Source organism: Podarcis pityusensis, assembly GCF_964106645.2.
Source record: "Podarcis pityusensis genome assembly, chromosome: 3".
NCBI lineage: Eukaryota > Metazoa > Chordata > Lepidosauria > Squamata > Lacertidae > Podarcis > Podarcis pityusensis.
Genome location: NC_138026.1, coordinates 33402690 through 33428327, shown reverse-complemented (window position 1 = coordinate 33428327; position 25638 = coordinate 33402690). Strand labels below are relative to the sequence as shown.

The 25638-nt window shown below is 42.1% G+C and overlaps 1 protein-coding gene and 1 long non-coding RNA gene across 2 annotated transcripts in view; one reads left to right on the top strand and one right to left on the bottom strand.

The window, feature by feature from the left end:
• Window positions 1–9703, top strand: part of KHDRBS2 (KH RNA binding domain containing, signal transduction associated 2) — a 448147-nt gene extending 438444 nt beyond the window's left edge. Inside the window, exons 12-14 of the mRNA XM_080998033.1 lie at window positions 4623–5682; window positions 8061–8131; window positions 9476–9703. The gene's annotated coding sequence lies outside the window, so the exon portion shown is untranslated. The remainder of the gene's footprint in view (window positions 1–4622; window positions 5683–8060; window positions 8132–9475) is intronic.
• LOC308472838 overlaps window positions 1–25638 on the bottom strand; it is a 193111-nt gene that overhangs the window by 25483 nt on the left and 141990 nt on the right. Inside the window, exon 11 of the long non-coding RNA XR_013983758.1 lies at window positions 635–756. This is a non-coding gene — a long non-coding RNA (uncharacterized lncRNA). The remainder of the gene's footprint in view (window positions 1–634; window positions 757–25638) is intronic.

Genomic DNA, 25638 nt, shown 5'->3' with positions numbered 1-25638 from the left:
GCTGTCAGGAGCAGGCTTTGCTCTATAGCTTCAGTTAAGTTTCTGAATAGAATGCTACAGTAAAGCATACAGTTGAATAAAGATTGTGCCTGTCCCTCACTTCAAACCCTTGTCTTAGGTACCAGGACTTTGGGATCCTTTAATGTCTCCTCCATGAGTAAATAATTGCAGCTCACTTTAATGGGCTAAAATACCAGGAACACTTGCACAAGGGACAAAAGTAACCGACCCTACACTAATGAAATTAGGTGGCTTCCCTATCCTCACACAGTGACAGCAAATGCACAGAGGCCTCCTCCTCCTCCTAGTGATCCTTACACTATAAATACCCTCCCTCCACACATACACACCTGTTGTTATGCTAGGCATTTTGCTAGTTCCCTAAGGATAATAGGGACACTAAGGAGAGTTTGGAGTACATGCCTTCTATTGTGCTTGTGGTGCATCTCTACAAGTTTTGTTCAGTGCTGTTACAGCTTTCCAGCAGAACTCCCTTTATTATTTTTGAAGTTCTGAGTTTGAGGACGAGCTTACTGGGCAGCAGCTGTCGAGATGGAATAGAACAAAACAAGCTGGAAGGGTAACCAAGATGGAAGGCTCTCATATTAAAATGCAATAAAACATTTGTTCTTACCTTACAACAGCATCTAGCTTTGTTCAGTTACACAAAGAACTGATAGCAGATCTTGCAGCTTGGGTGAATTAGATGGAAGTAATAACAGTTTCTGGAGTTCAAAGGCTTTATTCATGCAGGATCTATTTAAAGGATGAAAGGAGATAAGAAACATCTTGTCACAACAAATTGGGAAAGAACAACAAACAAAATGGCTCAGCTTTTAGGGGTGGACTTAAGACAGAACCTATAAGCAAGTGCTGGCTACAGTGCTGTCATGTGGTTTAACCATGCATTAACTAGAAGCTTAAGAGAAGGAAACGTATTTGCTTTTCTCCAACAAGAAAACAAACACAATAAGGTATAGCTCAGAAGAACTGTTTAATGGAGACAAATTCTGCACAGCCATGTTCAGATCAGGACCTATATCTGTTAAAATTAGCAATGATGGTGTTTTTCATCTAATCAAACACAAGCTGCTTCATTCTAGGGAAAGCACTTGGCTTCCAAGTATGCCATGACAAATCTTCTCTCATTTGAAACCTTCATTGCAGATTGTGTATTATTATAAAGATGCGACCTCTATTTCAGTTTGAATACACAATACAGTGGTACCTCGGGTTACATATGCTTCAGGTTACATACGCTTCAGGTTACAGACTCCGCTAACCCAGAAATAGTACCTCGGGTTAAGAAGTTTGCTTCAGGATGAGACAAGAAATCGTGCTCCGGCGGCACGGCGGCAGCAGGAGGCCCCATTAGCTAAAGTGATGCTTCAGGTTAAGAACAGTTTCAGGTTAAGAACGGACCTCCGGAACGAATTAAGTACTTAACCCGAGGTACCACTGTAAATTAAAGTATAAGCAACAACATTATACTAAGTAAGACTACTTAACCTGCTGGGCCCATCACTGCATACTCTGATAAGCCAGTGGCTTCTTTGAGGTTTGAGGCAGAGATTTATCCCAGACTGCTACTGGGAATTCTTTAAGAGGAGGCATGCCAGGGATTCAGCCTCGGATTTGTCCTCTACCACAGCTTGGACTTTTTACACAGTGCAATGTGGGAAGAATTAGTAAGTTGATCCATTCACTTCTGAATACAGGGCAGTTTATGTACAGGGACACCACCATATTTACAAGCGACTTCTTTCCTAACACAGATATCAGTTTGCTGACTGTGTAGACTATTGCCAGCAATAATCCATCAGCCATGCATGGCAGCTCCCCCCACCCCCCCGTAAACTCCCTGTTTTTATTGCCTGTCTAACACTGCAAACAACAGGTGAAGTTCTTCACCCTCCAGCAGGCCACAATACAAGTAAGGTGGGCTGTATTTTCTTTTGTGGTTAAAATTTCTTTAAGCCTGTTTTAGAATGCAAACAGCATTGTGCTTTCACAATACGTACAAGAAAAGTAGTAAAATACCAGCCTATGAAAGCAACCAGTGTTTAAGCAGTGACATTGCTTAAACATGACATGCATATAGGGTGGGGTTTTTTTAATGTCAGGCAAATAACCCAGGAAATAAAAATATGTTTTGCACCCTCCTCAATGGTTCTTTTAATGTGCAGCAACCCCATAAAATCTGACTTTATTTATTACACGTAATAAAACTGTGATGTTAAACTAATCAAATACAAATCAGTCCAACTGCATAATTTTCGATGAAGAGGTGCTTAGGAGCAGCAAAATGAACTCCAAAATGGCTCATTGCCTCTTAATCAAAGGCAGTCAGCATCAAACATCAGCCAGTCAGGTGATAACTTTGTCATTGCTCTGCCGCCTTCTCAGATGGAAGTTGTCAGAAAGGCCTGACAGCTTTTAAAACACGCCAACTCATTTGTCTCTGTTGAGGAACAGACCCTGTGATCTATTGGTGTCTCTAGGAGATTAGGAAGAAAGACTACTATATTATTATAGTGGTGCCATTAAACTGTGTGTCTATCAAGGAGCATTAATGATATAAAAATACATGTAATAAGAATTTTTTGTCAGCCTTCAAGTCTGGTTCTTTTCTTGTCTAATTTTGTCCAGTTACTTTGGGGTACACAAGAATATTAATGATTAATTGCCTTGGGGCTGGAAAAGCACAGGCTTGTAATATATCATTAGAAACTAGAGATCAGGAAGACGGAATGAAAAAATCTTGGATGAATATATTACTGCTATATGCAGTTAACAACAGCGGCTCGAAATCATTTGCGTTCAGAACCTGCAGTGGCACCTCTTCATTGAAAGCATATTATTTATGTTAATTTTACACAGCCTACTAGGGCTTCATACAAAAGAGAAGGTGTTTAATTAATAGGCACCAAAGCAATAGCAGAAAGTCTGTCTTTGAACTCTCATTTTTAATCAGTGTAACCACTTCCGCATAGATGGAGAAAGAATTATGATAAGGGATAGATCATCTCTATGTTATAAAGGGCAACTTGACATCACAGGGATAAGACTCAGCAGTATGGTGAACTTAGTGTCACCTTTGTATGACTTGGGATGCCCAATTCATCTCTATTTTACTTAACAATAATTTCAAGCAAGGCTATAAAGACGACAGGCAGACCTTTTGTCTCTCTCTAGATCTCATCTTCATTCCATTTTGGCAATTAATACTACAACTACTGCCATTCTCAATTTATTTATATACCTCATTTCCCACAAGTGAACCCGTGTTCAGAGCAGTTCACCCAAAAATCAAAGTCTAAACACTGCCACACAATAAAAACAAAACAATGCCTAGTAAGATATAATATTACTACAGCATAACACTAAAAAATAATAATCAGCAATTACCAATTAAGATTTCATTAGATACACATAAAACACTAAGGAAGGCTGCAGCTTACCAACAGGCCAAGTATCCATTAAGCAACTCACTTCTGATGGCTCCTAGAGCTGGAAGGTGGGGCAACACAAGTGAAACCAACCATCCCTGATGGTAAATCACAGGTGCTCTCTGCTCACAATTCTTGCTATGGAAATAGCTCCCCTCTGAAGGCTCTTACTGCACACAGTTGTTTTTTTTTTCTGAGGGCTCCTAAGGCTGGAGGGTGGGGCAAGGTGTAAAAAAAAAAAGCCCATCCCCTGATGGCCAACAAACATCCCTCAAAATGTCAGGAGGTGGAGAGTGAATCTCATAGGGAGCCTGCAAGTAAGAAATTATTTACGGATTCCTTCCCCCGCCCCCCTAGCTCTTTTTAAAATATCAGCTGGGTTATCATTAAGCTTCAGAGGTTCTTAAATTGCTTCTTGGAGTTTATTTGTCAAATAACTCATGGTATAAAAGTAGCACCATAAACATTAATTGAGCAGCCATTAAGCAGGATGGCTGTTTGTTTTTGGTTGATAGAGAACATAAAGCTTCACACCCTGTGGTGGAAAACAATTAGATGTGATGATGAAGGTGCTGTTAAATACCACTCTTACCACCCTTTTGATATCAGTTTAGCTGTGCAAGAATAGCAAACAGCTGTAGTCAGAAAGCATGCAGAAGTGATAGGAAGTCATATTTTTACTGTCATGTCAAAGTCTGTTATGAATGGCATAAGAGTTTCTAATGCTTTATGCTAATGGCAGTGACTAATGATAGTCATTATCTCCATTTATACTCATAAAAATCTTTCTCCGGGGAGACTGATCATAACTAGAATACTGTTTAAAATTAAGCTATTTCCCCCTCTAAAATACAGGATGTAAAAATGACTTAAATACAAGAGGTTGGCTGACCAATTTATTTTGTTTTGAGTGTGTTTGACAACTGCAGCTGTTACTTTGCCACCTGCTGACTTTGCGTTTAGGAATGTGGTATATTTATATGTATCCTTGGACATTCTGTCCTGGAAAGCTCAGCCCAGGGGGTAATATAGGTGAAACGTGCAGCGGAAAATCAACATGAAGTATAAATTTGACATTGCCATGTCTGAAGTTTCAATTTCTTTTTTTTAACAAGGACACTGAATTTCCTCATCCATTTCTGATTTCGGTTATGAATTCTGCTTACTTGACAGGTACAGAGCACTTCATTATATGCACGCTCAGAAACCCTTAAACGGATGAGGCAGCTATTTGCATCTGATAGGAGCTAAGTGGGACATTAAATTAATGCCAAACAAGTGAGTGCTCATTTTGGTTTCATTATAAATGGCTGCAGTACAGCAGTAATGTGTTGACTCTTATGTGCTGACAACTTCTATATTTCTTCTAAACTTCCCTGAGAGCTAGACATGGAGGAATAAATTGCTACTCTAGATGATAAAATTAGGAGGAGATATATTCACAATAATTGCACATAGATCTCCCAAAATACACCAAAGTCTGAAAAAAAGTGTTAGCGGATTACTGGTTTTCATGAAGATTTGTTGACATGGATATGCATTTTCATATTCAACTATATCCCCACTTGTTTTAGGAGACATCCCAATTTTAGGAGAACATCAACCATGGGTAGGTATTCCATGTTCACTTCATACCTTGTATATCGGTAAGATATGTGCAGTGAAACTTGCATTAACACAATTTTAAATCATTCATGAAAAATTATTGTTGTTGTTGTTACTCATATGTTGAAGGCAAGAGAATATTTGAACAATTTGCATCCACCTGAGCCACAATCCCCTTGTTTAGCTTTAAAGAAATAATAAATAAGAAACACGAGTCTTTGGTTGAGTAAATAAAATAAAAACCAGGAAAATAAGTAGTTTGTAGCTAACCTTTAGATATCAATTGTGTGAACCATATATTACCTTTTCCTGTAGTAGATTGCCATTGGGAACATATGAAGCACCATGCAGTCCTCAGGTATTACATTCCAGCTAGCTTTAACAATATCCAAGCCCTATATGAGAACCAAATAATTTGAAATGGATATGCAGGTGGTAAATGAACAAATCACAAACCAGAGGGAAATGGGAATCTTTTTTGTTGTTTATGTTTTCTTCTCATTGTAAAAGTAGATTATTCTCTTTGCTTTTGAAGTAACTTGTTCCAGAATGAACCAAAGGCCACAACATGTATGAGAGATATTTGAGTATTTGGTTGCGTGCATCTACCACCATAACATTCCCCAGTGTAGGTGAATTTATTTTGGTTTGGTGAAGCCAAATTTATTTTGATTTGGAAATAGGAGCTATTTATTTACAGTTATTTTTGTACAGTTGGGATATTGTGCATAGAAAATACATATGTTTACATTCAGTTATGTTTTCTCCCCTTTCCTGATCTCTTTATCATAGAACTTGTTCTCCGTGTATTTCTTTTCCTTCCTCCTTCCTTCCTCTTGCTCAGAACTCAAAACTAACCACACACACACACACACACACACACACAAATGAATGAATGAAATTAGGCAAAAACCCCCACAAAAAACCACCCAGGGGCTACCTACCTGTTGTTGCTGAAATGTGTTTACGTATCTCCTATGTAACACTTTGTAAATGTACTAAGTGGCTGAAGTTTCATTCCAATCAGCAAGAGCCATATGGATCCATTATATGACTGGCTGGTTTTATAGCAGGTTTAAGGAAACTGTTTGTGATATTTAAGCAGGCATGGAGTATTTTTCATGCATTCCCTTTCCCTGCACAAGTATTAAAGCATGTGTTGCGATCATAAATACCCAATGCCTTATTACATCTAGGCACTCTACTCTCAGGCCAAGACATTCTGGACAAGGAAGCTCAGAAGGGTACATTTCCTGACAGCTATAAATTCAAATTGGGGGGATCAATTTTAAGTTTAGTTACAAGTTTAAATTTACTTTAGCAACTTTAAATGTTTAACACATTTTAAAAAATACTTTCTAGCCACTGCAAAAAGTGGTGACAGTGCAGGCACTCTCCAAGGTTACCTTACCCAGAATGCCTCACTCTGGGGAAGGACCCCCCCCCCCTTTATTCAAACAAGACATGAGTATGGAGTAGGCACCTTGTTCATATAACCTGACTGCATAAGCTGACACTAACCCCATAACCTATCACTGCCTATAGGAGCCAACTCCTATGGGCCAAGGTCCCTTCACACACACACAATAAAATATTTGAGGGGGCTCGCCCCCCAGAGTTAATGAGCACTGCCATTCAAATGTGCTGTTTGTGCCACATCTTGAGTTTGATTATGTGGGGTGGGGCTTACCTGCCCCCATTTATTTCCTACTCGAGTTGGCACTCCTATCACTGCCTATGGCATTGGGAATGTAATAACTGCAGAGTCAAAGTCACTCCAAAGTCAAGCAACTTTATCCTGAAACTGTGTAGCCAGTTGGTCACTCATCCACAGTGGGAATCAGTAAGCTCTGGACCACCTGAAATAACTCCATCTATCAACTACCAGAGGATGCAATGCAAACTGAGAAATGAGCCTTCTTCACAGCCTGCACTGCCACACTGGAGGCATGATTATGTGCACTAACCAGGGTTCATTCAGCTTTGGAACCAGAACTGAGCCACTTACTTAAACAAAAACAACCATTTGCTTGGCTTACTTCATAGCCCGCCACTCCCCAGAATAAGAAGGAGCCACTCAGGCTCCACGACACCATCCAGGACACTTGGAAACTATTGTGTCAATGGCTCGTTTCATCTTGCTATTCCATAGCAAAACCAGAGCTTTGATAGTATTGCCAGCTATCTCTGCTAGAAGATCACCCAGAACATTCAGGAACTCCTCATTTTCCATCAGTCTCCAAGGGTGGGCCATTTGAACAGGTCCACCACCCTTACATGGGAAAATTGCCACTACTAGCCTTCTCCCAAGGTTGTTCCAAGCAACTAATATGAAGTGGCATACTATCTGAGAACTTGGAGATTCCATATAAGCGTAATGAATAATAGCCATTGGTAGACCATTGATGAATGGCCGCTGAATCCATCTTTGTCTACACAAACGATCATAGTACCCCTTCATTGTCAGATAAGAACAAGTACTGTTTACAAAGGTTAAAAAGGATCTAGGACTATCCTTCTCTTCTATAATCAGTTAGTTAGTATACATAATGAAATCTGACCAAGCCTAGGATTCATATATTACTAAACTCCTAATGTAATTACATCCATTGATGCCTAGGCATAATCTGTTCCTCAACATTATAATTAGGCTTGCATTGTTAATGCTCTTTCCTAATTTTCAATTCTAAAAACATAGCTATACCCAAATATATGTTTTCTATCATTTTAGCCAGCAGCTTCTGGAGATGAATAAATTTCCCAGTTTGTTCCTTAATGGGCATTTCACTCTGCTTGAATCTCAGTTTAGAGAAGTATCTAATATTAATTCTGGAATTTGAGGGTGTACAGGCATCATAAATGTCATTTTTCCTTTAACATGAACTTTTGGGTAAAAGTAATATTTGATGTTGAACACTAATAGTACAGGATATAGTAACATCTGAAACTCAAAAATGAGTATAGATTAATTTCTCAGGCTTTATTCCTTCTTAAATCTCTTTCTAGGAGACAGAGATGAAACTTTCAAGGGAGAAAGATGGGAAGAGCTGACAAGCAGATGTTCCCAAGGCCTGCATGTAAGCCGCCATGGGAAACTGTTGAAGGGTGGGCTAGAAATTAACAAGTGATCCATCAATATGACACCTGCAACCAAACTATGCATGACAACTCTAGAATTAATCTGCTTTGCTTTTACCTGATATTTTGAGCCTATTAACAATAAATTTATTTTACATAAATATAACTGGGAAATCAACTGTACTCAGGGAACTTCTCCATCACAGCAATCCAAAAGGGGAGGAGAAAGCTTCTGTGGGATCAAGATTCAATCCTCCAGCTTTCAATCATTTTTAAAGGCAAAGGTCACGCTTCTGTTACCCATTGTTTAATCGTAATAACGATTAAGATAACAACATGCCAAAAAATGCACCGTTACAAGATCGGAGGGGCATATTTCTCAGTATTTCTGACAGCATTTGTCCGACCATGTGAACACTCAAAGTGTTCACCCTTCTGTTTTATCAGGGTACCTGATCACATAAAGGGTTTTGTTTGCTTTCAAGCAAACACAAGTGGGAGCCCGCTGCAGACCTTCCATCCTCAACATGGGGATGGCTGGGGACTGAGCAGATGGATTGTCATGAACAGGGATGTTGAGGGTGGGGTTGCATCTACGTCCCTGCCCCCCAAGCGCAGATTTCATGTGTTTAAGCAAATGCATGAACCTGCTTCTGTTTACTGTGCAATAGTATACATCCTAAGAAATAAGCCGCAATTTGGGACTAACTCCCAGGGAAATGTGTATAGTATTGCGAGAGGAAACCTAAAACTGCCAGAAGTACTATCAGTGTTTTGCTAATTGCTCTGCTTTTCAGTATACAATGAATTAAAAGACAACTTTGGCAAGAGATAATTTGCTTAAATACCCCTCTAATAAATACTTGCTAGTATTATTTTATTATTATTTGCCTCCTTTAATATGTTTAGTTTCTCGTAACACCATCTATAAATTACTGTATTTGTAGCATCGGAACCAGAGATAGGGAACCTGTGACGCTACAGATGTGGTTGGATTACAACTTCCATCATCCCTGACCTTTGGCCGTGTTGACTGGGACTGATGAGAGCTGGAATCCAAGAACATTTGGAGAGCCACATCAATCACTGACCTCCGTCACTGAGCACAGATAAACACTGAAGCATGACAAGGGGGGCACAGAATATTTAAATATTAAGGCATCTGCATTTGCACACTAGTGAACTGAATCTGGAGTGCTTTGTCATCCCCATTAGGCCATGGTGATGGAATATCAAAAACATTTGTATATCTTGTTTGTATTGAACTGCACAGGTATACTGGCGTTTTCACTGTGTCGTCTATAATTAATGACTGACCGAATCTAATTCCACTGTTTCCACAGGCTAGTGACAGCTGTAAACCTGAAAGAAATGCAGTGCCCAACAAATCAAAACACTGTGTTTGGAAAAGGTCAAGATTATCTTCGCCTCTTTAGCATTCCAAGGAGGAATGACTGGAACCTTTTGACATCCTTCTACCCCAAGGAGCAGGGGGGAAGATAAAGACAAAAACTGTAACAAAGTGGGAAAAAGAGAATAACAAATAAATCTTTTACAAGTGTTGTGAAAAATGAAGTCTGTGTGCATTACTCTTAGTGGGGAAGGCATCCGATCGCCCAGGACCATAATGTGTTTTACTTGAGTGGCGCTATATCTTACATTTTGTAGGAATGCTACTAATTAACATTAGTTTAATTGTATTGCAAGGATTAAAAGTACTTCCCTTCTACATGGGACAAGGTTATCAGTTAAACACATCACAGGCCATAGTCACATGATATTACCTCCGTTTAATAATTGCACTGCAAGATGATTAAAACTAGAGAAAAAATATTTTAAAGGTATATTGAAAAAACATATTTATGGCCTAAAAGACAGGTGCTGGGGACAAACCGAGGAACAGTGTGAACTTCACATCCTGTATGCCAGGCATAGGTAAACTCGGCCCTCCAAAGGTTTTGGGACTACAACTCCCATCATCCCTGACCACTGGTCCTGTTACCTAGGGGTGATGGGAGTTGTAGTCCCAAAACATCTGGAGGGCCGAGTTTGTCTATGCCTGCTGTATGCCATGAAGCACCTTACACTTTAGTGCCCACTAAGGTCTCTGCCCTTCCTGGTTTTTATTTTATTTTTTTGTATGTTGGGCAGTGGCAGGGCTGGCTGATGAGACAAATGCAGGCCTCCCGCTACCCAGATCTCTGGAAGAGAAAGAAAGTGGTTGGGCCTAGTCTTCCAGCCCCCCTTCAAAAGTCTTTAGAAAAGTAGGAAGAAAAGGCGCCCCAATTGCTGTCTGGTAAGTTTGGTGGAAGGGTGAGCAAGTGTGTGACTATTTTTCCTGGGATGTTTTTAAGGGTGCGTGTTGCCACCTTTTTAGGGTATCGTGTTGGAGGTGAAGTGTTTTGCCTGTTTTTAATTCTTGAGCTAGTTTCTTTGGAGGTTCTTCTATGTTTTCTTTTGGGATCCCTGCAGGCTGCAAATTCCTGGCCCATTTGGTAGTGAGAATGTAGGCCTTTATTTTCCCAGATGTTCAGTACATTTTTAAATGGGCCACAGAGAACATTTTCAATTACAGCTTTACCTATGGTGATTCACCCATAGTGGTTCCCCCCCTTAGTCACCTCTTCTCTTGATATTATATTCATCAAATGATGAATATCCTCATGTAAACTGACCCTAAAAAAGCAGTGTTGAAACTGGGCAGATTCATTTATTAAGATCAGATCAATATAATTTATATCCTGCTTTCCCAACAAAAATCTGGTGCCAAAGGCAGCCAACAACAATAATATTCAAATCAAATCAAATCAAATCCGTTTATTGTGAGGACCATGCCTGTACACAAACATCAACACAACAATAGTTAAAAAATATTAAAATTCATTACATACTACGCCAACAAAACCTTCATCCCACAAAATAGAAAGAGAGGGAAAACAAGCAACGAGTTAAACAGACGATGAAGGGGTCTTTACATTGTCATCCATAAATCTTTCCCTGGCTTTCATGGCCTTCATCACAAAAACCGCTACCACATGGGTAATACGTGGGTTTGCATCAACTAACAAAAATTTTACTCTATCTTCAGGATTGGTTATAGAGTTGGGTATAATTTGCAGCAATGCGTCTCTAAAGCCCGAGTAGATGGGGCAATAGAGGAGGTAATGTGTAAGATCCTCTTTAATTTTCACAAGGCAAGGGCATAAACGATGTTCTACTGGGGTTTTTGTGAATCTACCGGTCAGATATGCAGTTGGCAGTGTTTCAAACCGTGCCATAGTGAAAGCTCTCCGAAGGGTGGGATCAGTGATCTCCACCAAGTAGTTGGCACAGATTTTGACTGCTTTTACTCGGGGAAACCAGTAGGAAAACCCAGAGTTTTTTATCTTTGTGGAGTCCAATAATATTCTGGCAAAATATTTCAAATGCATTCAGATCTGATTAAAACGCTTTCTTAACAACGTTTGTTCTACAGGATGGTAAAACAGGTCTAGATTCTCAACTGTTTTTTCAAAATTCAATCAGTAGAAATACAGGAGGAGAAATATTATGATTTGCATTTAAGCTCTAATTAGCTATTAGCAATCTGGCAGATACTTGATTAGGGAAAACAATTCAATAAAGTCCCCCTACAATGCAATTGTATACATGTCTACTTAGAAAAAAATCACCTTGAGCTCAGGCTGCAATTGTATACTCATTTACATGAGTGTAAGCCACATTAAACTGAGTAGGACTTACTCCTGAGTAAACATGTATAGGCCAGTGCTGCTAATGTGGTTTACACAGAATCACAGAATCATAGAGTTGGAAAGGCCCAATGGTCATCTAGTCCAACCCCTGCAATGCAGGAATCTCAACTAAATTATCATGACAGATGGCCACATGTTGTATTCAAACCAAGTCAAAGCTTTATTTGGAAATAATGTTACTGGATTACTTTTAAATATTTGAAGATATGACAGCTTAATAACTAAATTGTTCACATTTTTAAGTGGGGGTGTGGAATCAAAGCATGGAAAACGGTTAATATAGTCAATTTAGCCTGTCCAAAGATCAATGCTTTTTTATTTATTTTACAGTGGTACCTCGGGTTACATACACTTCAGGTTACATACGCTTCAGGTTACAGACTTCGCTAACCCAGAAATACTACTTCGGGTTAAGAACTTTGCTTCAGGATGAGAACAGAAATCGTGTGGTGGCGGCGTGGCAGCAGCAGGAGGCCCCATTAGCTAAAGTGGTGCTTCAGGTTAAGAACAGTTTCAGGTTAAGAACGGACCTCCGGAACGAATTAAGTACGTAACTAGAGGTACCACTGTACAGTACATTCATTCATGCTTCCCAGGAATAGTCACATGAAAAAGTTAATTAGTACTACAACTCTGAAGCTGCCTATTTGACCTGTATTGTATCCATTCATTATGCTACTAGTAAATTTTATGGAACAATGATTTTTAAAAGAAATTGCACATTTCCCATTGAAAAATATACATCGGTACCTCAGTTGTCAAACACTTCGGAAGGCGAACATTTCGGTTTTCGAACGCCGGAAACCAGGAAATGCTTCTGTTTTTGAATGCACCTCGGAAGTCGAACGGCTTCTGAGGCATGTTTCTCAATTTTCTCAGTTGAATTTGCTAACTGCCCATTGCGCCACAGTTGTCAAATATTTCAGAAGTCAAACTGTCTTCCAGAATGGATTACATTCAACAACCAAGGTACCACTGAATATCAGAAAGTTTTCAACCCTACATCATGGCTTATGTCATAGGTTTTCAACCTTTTTGAGTCCACAGCTGCCTTGACCAACTATATTCTTTCTGTGGTACCCCTGTGAGGTTCAGAAGCCCAGTTATGTCACCCTTTTCCTGCAGAGCTGGCAGCCCTTTTTGAACACTCTCCCTTGTGGCGTGTTCCCTCAGCCTCCTCTCATCTCCCCTCTCCTTGGGAGTCCTCTGGGCAGCCACTGCTGCCGCCCCTGGTCTCTGAGCTGACACCCTGCCCCAAAAAGAGGTGCTTCCTCACAGTGCCCCACAGTGCCCCAACAGCAAGGGCTGGCAGACTGGGCTTCCTTGCCCACTCCCTTGCTTACTCTGAGGCTGCCTCAGATCCTGGCAGCAGCACTGCCCCAGAGACACCATTCGTCTGCATAGCTTGTAGCCAGAGCTGCTGCAATAAACAGCTGCACAAGCCTTTGGGAGGCAGAGACCTAAAAAGTCATCAGAGGAGGGAGGGAAGGGAAGAGGGACAGAGGCCAGTGTTGTCCATGACACCCCTGACCACCATTCAAGGCACCCCAGGGTGCCACAGCACACTGGTTGAAAACCACTGGCTTAGGTCTTTAAAATATCTATGTAGTTGTATAGAATAGCCAAATTATTTTCATCAGTCGGAAGGGTAATCATATAAGAACATACAAAACTGCCTTGTACTATTGGTCCATGGATGAGTATAAGCGTGAATGGCTGATACCTGGTTAAAAAGGTAAAGGCAAAGGACCCCTGACAGTTAAGTCCAGTCGCATATGACTCTGGGGTTGTGGCGCTAATCTTTCTTTACTGGCCAAGGGAGCCAACGTTTGTCCGTAGACAGTTTTTCCGGGTCATGTGGCCAGCATGACCAAGCCACTTCTGGTAAAACCAGAGCAGCGCACGGAAACGCCGTTTACCTTCCCGCCGGAGCGGTACCTATTTATCTACTTGCACTTTGACGTGCTTTTGAACTGCTAGGTTGGCAGGAGCTGGGACCGAGCAACAGGCGCTCACCCTATCGCTGGGATTCGAACCGCCAACCTTCCAATTGGCAAGCCCTAGGCTCAGTGGTTTAGACCACAGCGCCACCCATGTCCCAATACCTGGTTAGCAAGCCCTAAACCATGCTTAGCGCTCTCCACTTTCTATTTTTAGAAAAGCCATGTAGGGCCGTAGTCTGGATCAGAACCTCAGTGCAAGGGGATATTTTCCTCTCTGTGCTGTTTTCTCTCTGATATCTGGAAAAATTGCAGCAGAGAGAGGCAGTTTTCAGTGTAAAATGGTTCAGGGAGGAAATGTCAGGCTGCCTCCCTGTACTACATTTTGCCACTCTGGATCAAAGGCCCAAGCTGCTGCTACTGTGTTTCTCTCTGTGTGTGTGTGTGTGTGTGTGTGTGTGTGTGTGTGTGAAAGAGGAAAATGGCCAGTGCTAAATACTTATTTTTTAAAAAGCAGCATACTTTAATGTAACATGTCCTTGGACCCTCAGCCCATCAAGGGAAAGACACAGGATAGCCTCATACTTTAGGCAAGAATGCCGTTTCTGATTTATGCAGTTAAAATATGGTGCTCTTGGATTTGCTTTTTATGACTCAGAATGTCATTGTTTTGAATCTTCCTTACCTTTGGATCTGAAAGGAGCGATAGACATTTTGCTGCCTAAACTACTTGGCAGGGTTGTGGAAGTAGGGTGTGATACAAATACAGATTTCGTGAAACAGCCATTATTTTGAAATTGTATGGGGGGGGGAGCACAGTCCAGAAGCCAACACAAATGGGAAATGCCTTCTACTGCTCAGAATCCATTCTTGGTTATTTCTTACAGAAGAGGTTGGCTTTGGGACTGTGCAATCAGGAAGAAAGTTGATGGACTGCAAAACCTTTCAGTCTGAAGGAAATGCCTTAGGTTTGGAATGAGCAGTAAATGGAAGCTTGCACTGTGATGGTCATGTCCTATATCTGTCCAGGGGATAAATAACATACTTCCAGGCATTCAAGCATGCTAACCTTCCTTGCATAAAATCGTTTAGCAAAAGGATCGGTTCAATAACTTCCTTGTTAGTCACCTGCTAGTCCTCTAGGCCACACATCCACAATTTCAAAAGCAACATCTCTAGCTTATTGATTTACAATGTCTATTTACTATTAATCAAACTATAGAAATAAAAACAGCAGCAGTTTTATGGAGCTATATAGTCCGACATCTATCAGCATTGCTCTTGAGGATCACGAGAACTAATTAATCCCTAAATGTAAATTTCCTTAAACAGCCTTGTAAAATGCACATGAACAGGATATTCGTGTAAAAGTAGTACAGGTGCTTAAGCTTTCCCAAGGCATTTTGCTCTCTGTGGTGAATGGCAAGATTGCACCCCTGCATCCCATATGGCAATTGGAGTCATGCATCAACACAACTGGCAACTGAATCTTACAGCAACACTGCTGACAAGACAGTGTCCTCCAGCATATAGGCTTGGTTTCAGGGTGTTCCAGGAGAATGGTAGGGGCTGTCACCATTGCCACACCTGATTAGATAGATAGATTTCATTGCATTTGGGTTACACTTTCCCTCCAGAGAACTTAAGGTGGCATATATGGTTCTCCAACTCCTCATTTTATCCTCACAACTATCCTGTGAGTTAGGTTAGGATGAGAGAGGGTGCCTGGCTCAAGGTCACCCAGTAAACGTTCTGGCTGAGTGGGGATTTGAATCCTGATCTGCCAGGTCTTACTCCAACACTACCCATTACACCACACTGCTACCTGAGGCAGCTGTCTCAATGCGCCTAATGGTAGGACTGGCCTTGACAGGCACTATCAGATCTATCTCTGAGGTAATTCTTACCAGGAGTTGACAATTTCTCCTTTTTCAAGCATGAACAGTGGAGATAAACAACAACAAAAAACATCAAAAAGTACCCAATCAAATTGAACAATTTCCACATAAATCGTAAGATCTAATATAAAAAATAATATCAATAACAGCAACATGTCTCCTGCCTTCCAACAACCCCCCTAAACAACACCCCAGGTAGGGTCCTGCCCTCCCAGGCCAGGTGGGAAAAGGCCTGCAAGGCAAGGAGCAGGTCTTTCAGGACTCAAGCAGGTTTTTCAGATTACCTGGTCCAGAATTCTATAGTGTTCTGTATGTAAGCAGCAGAATATTAAAATTGGCTTGGTGGCTAATAGGTGTGCGTAGTACCTCAAAAAAAGCAGCACCAAAAGCTCAATATGCTGCAACTAACAACAGCCCTGTGTGAGTCCACCAAAGCCATCACAAAGAGCTACAAATGCTCAGCACATCATACAACATGGTGTCTTTCACCTCTCATAAACAGTATGTTTGGCTTTTGAAAGCCTCTTCACGTCACAATATTCTTACACAGCAGTTTAGTGAGGGAGAAGGTTAATAGCCAGGGATACTAATGGTTTAAGTTAGTGCTTTTCAGCCTGATTGGCCCCTTGTGGTTCCCCACTTCTGACTAGAACCCCAATGCCCCTGAACCCCAACAAAACAGACGTTTTCCCACGAGAGGTCCATTTTTAATGTACCAGGCCAAGGGCCACAGCAAAATATAAACAGCAGCAACAAATGGTGAGCTTAATATTTTCACCTGACATACGAGCTTTGCGTGGATGAATTTTTTCCTTGAAACAGTCCTTAAAATAATGAACATTCAGGCAGTAGCAAAAACAGAGCCAAAACGGAGCCATAGAGAAACAAGAGGGAGAGACTAGCCTGCTCAGAGAATCCCTGAGATTTGAGTTAGTAGATAATATCTTAAAATGGGGGGCGGGGGAGGCCACACACACACACACACACACACACACACACACACACTGGCAGGGGGAGGGGGGGAAACCAGAAATACAGGTAAATGCTACAGGCTCTGTACTTCCCTCAATGCTCCAAAACTGTGTTCATAATATATCAAGGATCAAGCAGAAAAACGAAGTGGTGGGTAGAATAGAGTATTTTGGAGGATGGCATGGCTGGCTGGAACTTTGAATTGTCTTGAATTGTCTTGTCCCTGTTAGGCAGCAAGGCAGCACTGGCGGTTCATGGAGGGCTGGGCTGGGGAGGGACACAGGAACAAAGGAAGCAGCCTTATACTGAGTCAGACCATTGGTCTATCCAGTTCAGTATTGTCAACACTGACTGACAGCAACTCTCCAGGGCTTCAGGCAAGGTTCTCTCCCAGTGCCACCTGTAGATGCTGGGGACAGAACCTTCTGCATGCAAAGCAGGGGCTCTGTAACTGAGCTGCAGACCTTCCCTGTCATGTCCGCAACATCCTCCCAAAGGCAGGGCTGCCCCTGCCAACATGGGGAGGCAGCAGTGGGGATGTCAGGGAGACTCTGCTGCAGCAGCAGCAGCACACCTGCAGGGCCTCTGCCACCAACCTGGAGCTCCTGCAACCTCACGGATGCTGCCTAAACCCTGCCCCATCCCTGCCCTAATGAGCATTGCGCTGCACCTGGGAGGAGTCTACCTGACCACTAGCACCACTGGGCCATCACTCAGGTGGGGACACACAGAAATATTTTTTGCTCGTTCATATCATTTATTGTTTCTGGATCTGTGTGCACTGATTCCCGTCCTCAGAATCACAATCTGGGGGGGGGGGAATCAAGTTTTTGAATTTCAGCATTACCTGGAAGTATAACAAGTGACCTCCTGGTATTTTGTGGTACCCATGATCTCCCTTGTGCCCAAACGTAACTCTCCCCATTCGTATCTGGGATGGTGACTCTGCTCAGAGTTCTGGACAGTGAAGGCAATACAAAGGCTGGCAATTATTGGTATGTAGCTCTTTCCATTCATTGCCATGTATCTGGTAGATACCACATGCTTGTAATGGCAGGAGAGAGAGAAATGGAGGCCACTTATATCCACTGTTGCTTGCCATTGTAGCTCAGCTGGTGCCGAATTACATCAGTGTGCATGAAATGACAATCTGGGCCATGCCGTCTCTGCAGCTTCAGCTAATAATGAGCTGCTAGGCTGTGTTCCCAGAGACATCTTGGAACAAGCAATTGTCATTGCTCATTGTTAGTCTAATGAGGAGAAAGGGAGAAACATTGTTAAATGTTTCCCTGATAGTCTGAGAGAGAGAGAAGAACAATTCTGTTTTGTCGTAACACCTTCTAGCCTTTCGTTATAAGGGCATTCTCATTAGGCGGAACTGAAAGAGGCGGCAAAGATAATACTTTAAAGGGTAAAATTAGGGTTGGTAGACATCCAGGATTAGGATGGATAAGACAGAAATGGATGGTTTTGTACAGCATCCAGAATGTTCCTCATTCTGGATACATGCACACATATCCAGAGAAGTGCATGGCGCTATATCTGCATGCACAATTGGGCCTCTGCATTGTCTTCTCTATTTTTGAAACAGCAACATGGGAAAGGCCAAAACTCAGTGGTAGAGCATCTGCTGTGGAAGCGGAAGGTCCCCAATTTAACCCCCTGCATCTCCAGGTAGGGCTGAGAAACATTCCCTGCCTCAAACCTTGCAGAGGCACTTCCAATCAGTGTCAGCAACACTGAAGCTAGATGGACCATTGGGTCTGACTCATTATAATGCAGCTTCCTGTGTTGCTAGTTCTAGAGAAGCAGCTGGCAGGGACACCTGGGATGGGAGGAAGGTTGGCTGAAGTTGAAAAGCCATGCTGTGCATTTGCACCTTCATGGACTTACTGAATCATAGCAACAAATCTCCAGAAATAAATTAGTACTACTACTACAACAACAACAACATAATAAGGAGGTATACTTTGTAATCTTTCAGACCTGCCTCGTAAGATCCTTTCATACAATTCCACGGGCCAGGTAGTGTTGGCTCTCCTTGACCCACCCCCTGCACATTTTTAAAAGCCGGGTGGTATATGGGTTGCCTAAATCATTCATGGGCCACATCTGTGCATACCTGCTATCAACCAGTTTTGGATGCGTCATGCAAAATGGGATCTGCTGCTCCAGAGGAACAATTCAGACAACCTATGAACCATGACCATATCTGTACCTGCACAACAGATAAAAGAGATGTTTTGGCAATGAACACAGTAGTGCTATGAATGGACCCTAAAATGCCGCAATTCTTGCCATGACTCTCATTCAGAGCCCGTCACATGAAATCTCCCAGATTTGACCTGCTATGTGTGGAACTGAACAAGAGAAATATCAACCCTCTACTCAGAAAAGCAGGACCACCACTCACACCTTCTTTTACTGTTGCCGCATAGAAGGGAACCTCTCCCCAGTTGTCTCCTAGATTAAACAGCGGAGGCTTGAAGGGATGGGAGAATGCACGATCGATTGGACCCAGAGAAGTGTGAATGGAACTCTATTCATGCAACAGCCTAGCACACATATGCTTACGTATCTCTAAAGTAGCTCCTGAGGATCAGGGCATCCTCCAGAACTGTGTGGCATGGGACCTATAGTTAGAAAGTGTGATTGGCACCAATTCAGGGATATCACTTGTTTCATGAAGCTTCAGGGAAGCCATCAAAGAAAGGCTGCTCACAATCCTAGTAGTGAGGGGAAACCCCCCTCCACCCAGCAAGGACCCTATTGCCCCAAGGATCTTTGGCTGAAGGATTTCAGGTGTGGTTACACACACACACACACACACACACACACACACACACACACACGTTGTCTTCATAGATTTGCATAGGTGAATAATAAAGGCTGAACCCTGGAAAAAGCTGGCAGGGGAGAAGGGTCAACAGGATCCTTGCTTAGAGGCCGGATTCCCCTCCCATCACTCACTCACCATTTGGGAGTGCAGCTGTTCTTTTCCTCGTTTGACAGCTGCCCTGAGAGTCACCTTTAGAGTAGCACCATTGACGGCAGCCCCCGTGAACCTCCAAAATGGATCTGTGGCTTCAGGACCAGAGTGCTTAGCTTCAGTCCTCTTCAGGGGAGATCTGCTTTGCTCTGGAGGTCCAAAATTCCTCTGAGACAGACTGACTCATGAGGAGCATATGAACAATCACAAATATATATGTAAATGTGTGACACCATTAGATTGTGGGATCCAATCACCAATACCGCCTGCATGGTGAAGAGGCACGATCCTAGTAGGACTATGATATCCCCGATGCCTTAGTAGGCCCTGAGACAAATGGCTGTCTCCATTTGGCTTCTTTACTACAATCCTATGCACACTTAACTGGGAATAAGCACCAGTGGGGCTTGTGTCTCAGTAGACATGCACGGAATTGCTGTGACATGCTTATGACTTCCATTTCTTACCGTATGCATTTTTCCATTGTTACTGTTGCTGTTAAAAATAGGAGGAGTTAATATGACCTCATGACCTTTTAGAAGTGCTTTGATCAAAATGAGCAGCAATCAGATTCAGGGGATCTTCCATCCTGATTTGTTTGCACAGAAGTTAAACTTATTCCCATTAATTTGTCATTTATTCTGCACTTGTTAGTGCATTTCCCTGCCACTTTCCAACCTGCAAACCTAATTTTCCAGTTTGCAGCAGAATCCCTCCCAGGAAAAAAAATCTGCGTCTGGTGGTGACTTAGGAGACCATTTCATGATCTTAAGGTGAGGAAAACAGTAACTTTGCTACAAATACCTTCAGTATATACAGAGCAATTGAAAATCTGCCACTGATCCTGAAAGACTGTAGAGCTTGTCAGTTGGTTAAAAGTAACAAATATTGACTTCTTCTTTTTTTACATATGGACCACTGAGAATCTAAGAATCTCTTGGCTTGTTAGTCAATTTTTCTCCCCATGTCCACACACCGAAACACATGTCCTGAAATAAAAACATTGCTCCAGACATTTACAAGGACTGGGTACTAAGCTCCATTTGATTTAACAATAAAGTTGGCTGTTTGGGGAGCTATAACTTCTCTGTAAATGGAACTGTGTGAAATGTTTGCTTACAAATTCTATCCTGTAAAATGTCATGTTTCGGGGACATTTAACAACAAAGCTCTTTTGTTAATAATGCTTCCATGCTGAGCTTAAGAATCTATTAAAATGAACACAAAGCCCATATCACCGTGTATGATTAAACAACGCAGGGGCTGTATTCCCATGGTACCCAGTTTTTATTGAAATAATATGGTTTCGTTGTCCCGGAGTTTTCCTCTGAGATCTCACTCATCTGTCAGTGGTATCCTTCATCATGACCCCATGTTCTTGCATCACACAGTGAATCTACTACTTGTTTGTCCTATTTTATTTCTCTTATAGTTCAGTGTGGCTTACTTTGTCAGCTCCTTCGACAATATGTCTTCCAGAGGGTTTCACTTCTTTATTAATTTAATTTAGGTCCAGAATTTATGAGCCGCCATTCAGCACAAGCTCTCAGGGCAGTGTACAGCTTAAAGAGCAAAACAATACAGCAACATTCAGCAACAAAACAATATGAAGCACAGAGCCCAGCAATGTCATCAGTCATTCCGTAGACCACATGAATAATAAAACAGTGGGAACCAGTGGTTCAACTTGCTGTAATGCATGATCCAATTTTTTTAAAAAAAGATACTGGAGATGGTTCTCTTAGAAGGACATTCCTAATGTGAGGCACGATGACTGAAAAGACACTTTCTCCTATCCCCTCCTACCCAACCTCAGATGGTGGTGAGACATGGAGGGATTATGAAAATAAGGCAGGGATTGTAGACTTCAGAGGTTGTTGAACAGCTTCCATCAGCCACAGCCAGCAGGGCCAATGGTCATGGATCATGGAAGTTGTAGTCCAGCTCTATCTGCATGGCCATAGATTAGGGTTGCCATATTTTAAAAAGTGAAAATCTGGACACCAAAGTTGTTGAGCTTTTGAGCCCTTTGGGGGGGGGGGCACATCATAGCAGCTGCATTTTGTGCTAAGTTATTGATGTTCCTGTCTTTTATAGTTATTTTGCTTGCCTTCTGTAATGGGTAATTTTGAATATTTAAGATCCCAATATATTCATTGGAGATGAATACCTGAAAATATTCAAAATTTCTCACTTTCATTCATATTTTGGATTCAATACTCACCTTTTCAATCTAATATTTTTAGAAAAGAAAAAAAAAATCAAAATGAAGATTCAAATGGTTTAGACTTATTGCCACCTCTTGGTTGTTTGATTTTGGCACACTTCAAATATGGAATGATAAGCTCCAGACTATCAAATACTGTTAAACATCATTGTAAAAAACTACCATTGCATAACTATCAGAACTATTAAATATTAAATAACATTGCTTGACAACCAACAGAAATAGTAAAATATTATATACTAAGTAACTGTCAAATAGTTTTAGGGGAAGCCTGAGGCTCTTTGGAAGCTAACAAGTCAATAAAATCCCCTTACAATGCAATTGTATACAGGTCTACTTAAAAATAAATCACCTTGAGCTCAGGCTGCAATTGTATAATTTAGATAGATGTGAGCCACATTAAACTTAGTGTAATTTACTCCTGAGTAAATATGTATAGGCTAGTGCTACTAATGTAGTTTACATAGAATTGTAGAGTTGGAAGGGAACCCAAGAGTAATCTAGTCCAACCCCTGCAATGCAGAAATCTCAACTAAAGCATCCATGACAGATAGCCATCCAACCTCTGCTTTAAAAATTTCAAGAAAAGAGTGTCCACCACCTCCCTAGAAAGTCTGTTCCACTGTCAAATAGCTCTTGCTATCAGAAAGTTCTTCCTGGTGTTTACTTGGAACCTCCTTTCTTGTAACTTGAATCCATTGGTTCGGATCCTCACCTCTGATGCAGGAGAAAACAAGCTTGCTCTATGTATCTTCCATGTTACAGACCCTTAGATATTTAAAGATAGTTATCATATCCCCTCCTCAGTCTCTTCTTTTGCAGGCTAAACAACAAAATTCCCTCAAATATTATTCTAAGGCTTGGTTTCCAGACCCTTGATCATCTTGGTTGCCCTCCTCCGCACACATTCCAACTTGTCAATATCCTTCTTAAATTGTGGCAACCATAACTGGACACAGTCATCCAGGTGTGGTCTGACCAAGGCAAATTAGAGCTGTGCTATTATCTCCCTTGACCGGGACACTATGCTTCTGTTGATGCAGCCTAGAATAGTATTAGCTTTTCTTTCCTTTCCTTTTTTGCTGCTGCTATATCACATTGTTGGCTCATGTGAAGCTTGTGGTCTACTAAGACTCCTAGACCCCTTTCACATGTACTACTGGCTATCCAAGTGTCACCCATCTTAGATTTGTGCAACTGGTTCTTCCTGTGTTACAATTTGTCCCTACTGAAACTCATTTTGTTTGTTTAGGCCCAGTTCTCCAGCTATCAGTACTATCAGTACTGTCATGTACTGAAGACCATTGATTAATTATGCAAACTGTCTCCTGGCAAATAAAATACTGAAATCCAGCATCACTGGGTGTCAAATACAGGTATCAAGTATCTAGAGAATATTCAGCAAAGATCAGAGCAGGCGGAACACACCTGGTGAATATATTCAGACACAAAAATGAACAGAATTTTTTGGGAACAAATTCATTCAAGTCTAAGCAAGCAAACAATGACCAATCACATTAAGTTGGCTGTTGCAATGATCACATAAAGATGACAAAGTACTATCTAACAAATGACTCAGCCTACCATGATTAGGAGTACAGGTGGTCACTGAACAAGTGTACCTTTGAAGAGGGAGGGTTCCTTGCACAATGTTAAAACAAACATTTGCATGCAGAGCAGCTAGGCATTCTGTCAATTCAAACAGAAACTGACTTGCTGGGCCTGTGCCACAAGACTGTGCACACAACAGAATGTGTTACCTCTAACGTAGCCAGCACATTATATTACCAAGGGGAGGAATGGCCTCGAGGTCGCTTGGCACAGTTTTTTTGTATGCCCCTGAGCCCACTACTACATTGCCAAAATATTAAAAAAAAACACACACACACAGACCAACAACCTGAAGACAGCTCTGTTTGCAGGTACTAAAGTAAAGGTAAAGGTACCCCTGCCCCTACGGGCCAGTCTTGACAGACTCTAGGGTTGTGCGCCCATCTCACTCTATAGGCCGGGGGCCAGCGCTGTCCGGAGACACTTCCGGGTCACATGGCCAGCGTGACAATGCTGCATCTGGCGAGCCAGCGCAGCACACGGAAACGCCGTTTACCTTCCCACCAGTAAGCGGTCCCTATTTATCTACTTGCACTTTGACGTGCTTTCGAACTGCTAGGTTGGCAGGCGCAACGGCGCAACCGAGCAACGGGAGCGCACCCTGCCGCGGGGATTCGAACCGCCGACCTTTTGATCGGCAAGCCCTAGGCGCTGAGGCTTTTACCCACAGCGCCACCCGCGTCCCTTTGCAGGCACTACCAGGACTCTAATTTAGAGTCTTTGAATACAGTGGTACCTCTGGTTACGTACTTAATTCGTTCCAGAGGTCCGTTCTTAACCTGAAACCATTCTTAAACTGAGGTACCAACTTTAGCTAATGGGGCCTTCCGCTGCTGCTGCTGCTGCTGCTGCTGCTGCTGCTGCTGCTGCGCCGCCGCACGATTTCTATTCTCATCCTGAGGTAAAGTTCTTAACCCGAGGTACTACTTCTGGGTTAGCGGAGTCTGTAACGAAGTGTTTGTAACCCGGTGTTTGTAACCTGAGGTCATAGCTGTCAACTTTTCCCTTTTCTTCCGAGGAATCCTATTCGGAATAAGGGAATTTCTCTTAAAAAAGGGAAACGTTGACAGCTATGCCTGAGGTACCAATGTATGTGCACAGCTACCCAGTGTGATATACCACCATATTTCAGGTTATAGTGTACCTGAGCAGTGAATTACCCTCAGGCCCTGGGCTGGCTTCATCTACCAAGGCTTCCCAATGAACCCTCTGAGGCAGGAAGAAGTAAAGATGGCTTCCTGCTCTAGGTGTGCCTTACCTGAATAACATTGTCTTTCTGACCTTTTCTGTATTCCTGTATTCTTTTGTTGCTCTTTGATACTGCCCCCTCGTCTTGCTCTTCTGGCTTGTCATTAGAATCATAGAATAGAAGAGCTGGAAGGGACCTTCCATCCTAACTTGCTTTCCGGTGCTGGCTTTGTTCCTTGACTCTGATGTCCTGGTGTAACTCTGTTCCTTACCTCAGCTTTCTGCCTACAGCTTAGCCCTGACAAGGGCCAGGATCAAAGTTTTGGCTCAAATTTGGAGCTTGGGGGGAGGGGCGGGAGATTGGGAGAGAAGATTCAAACATTATGGGCAGTGTTAAATCAAGCGTAAATGCTTACAAGGTGGCTGAGGGTGGTTTTTAAAAAACTTGACTGCACAGAAGCCACACAATTCTCCATGCAACAGCAAAGAGCAGCTGGTAATTTTGCTGCTATTAAGGGGTGCTTTAGAAATGGGAGCCAGAAGTGTCCCTAGAAATGAAGCTGTTTGTGTGGCAGATGAAGGTGTTTGAGGGGGAAGAAGGTTTTCCCAGTTGTACTCTTGACCAAATTTCCCTTCCACACTCATTTCTAGAAGAGAATGAAAGGCATGGCTGTTATTGTTGCACTGGCACTTACAAAAGTTATTAGCCAGACAAGACAAGCCCTTTGAAACCACAAATATATTCCTAAGAGCTGCATACTTTCCTGCAAATCCTCCGAACACAAATGTCAACATCTAGCCCTGTCACCGAACTGTTTAACAAATCTAAGGAATCTGTAGAGCGTGGGAGGGGGAACTAGGGGCTCATCATGTGAAATGCTGCCCTGCTCCTCCATTCTCTGTCTGTCACAGTTGGTAGGTACAAATAT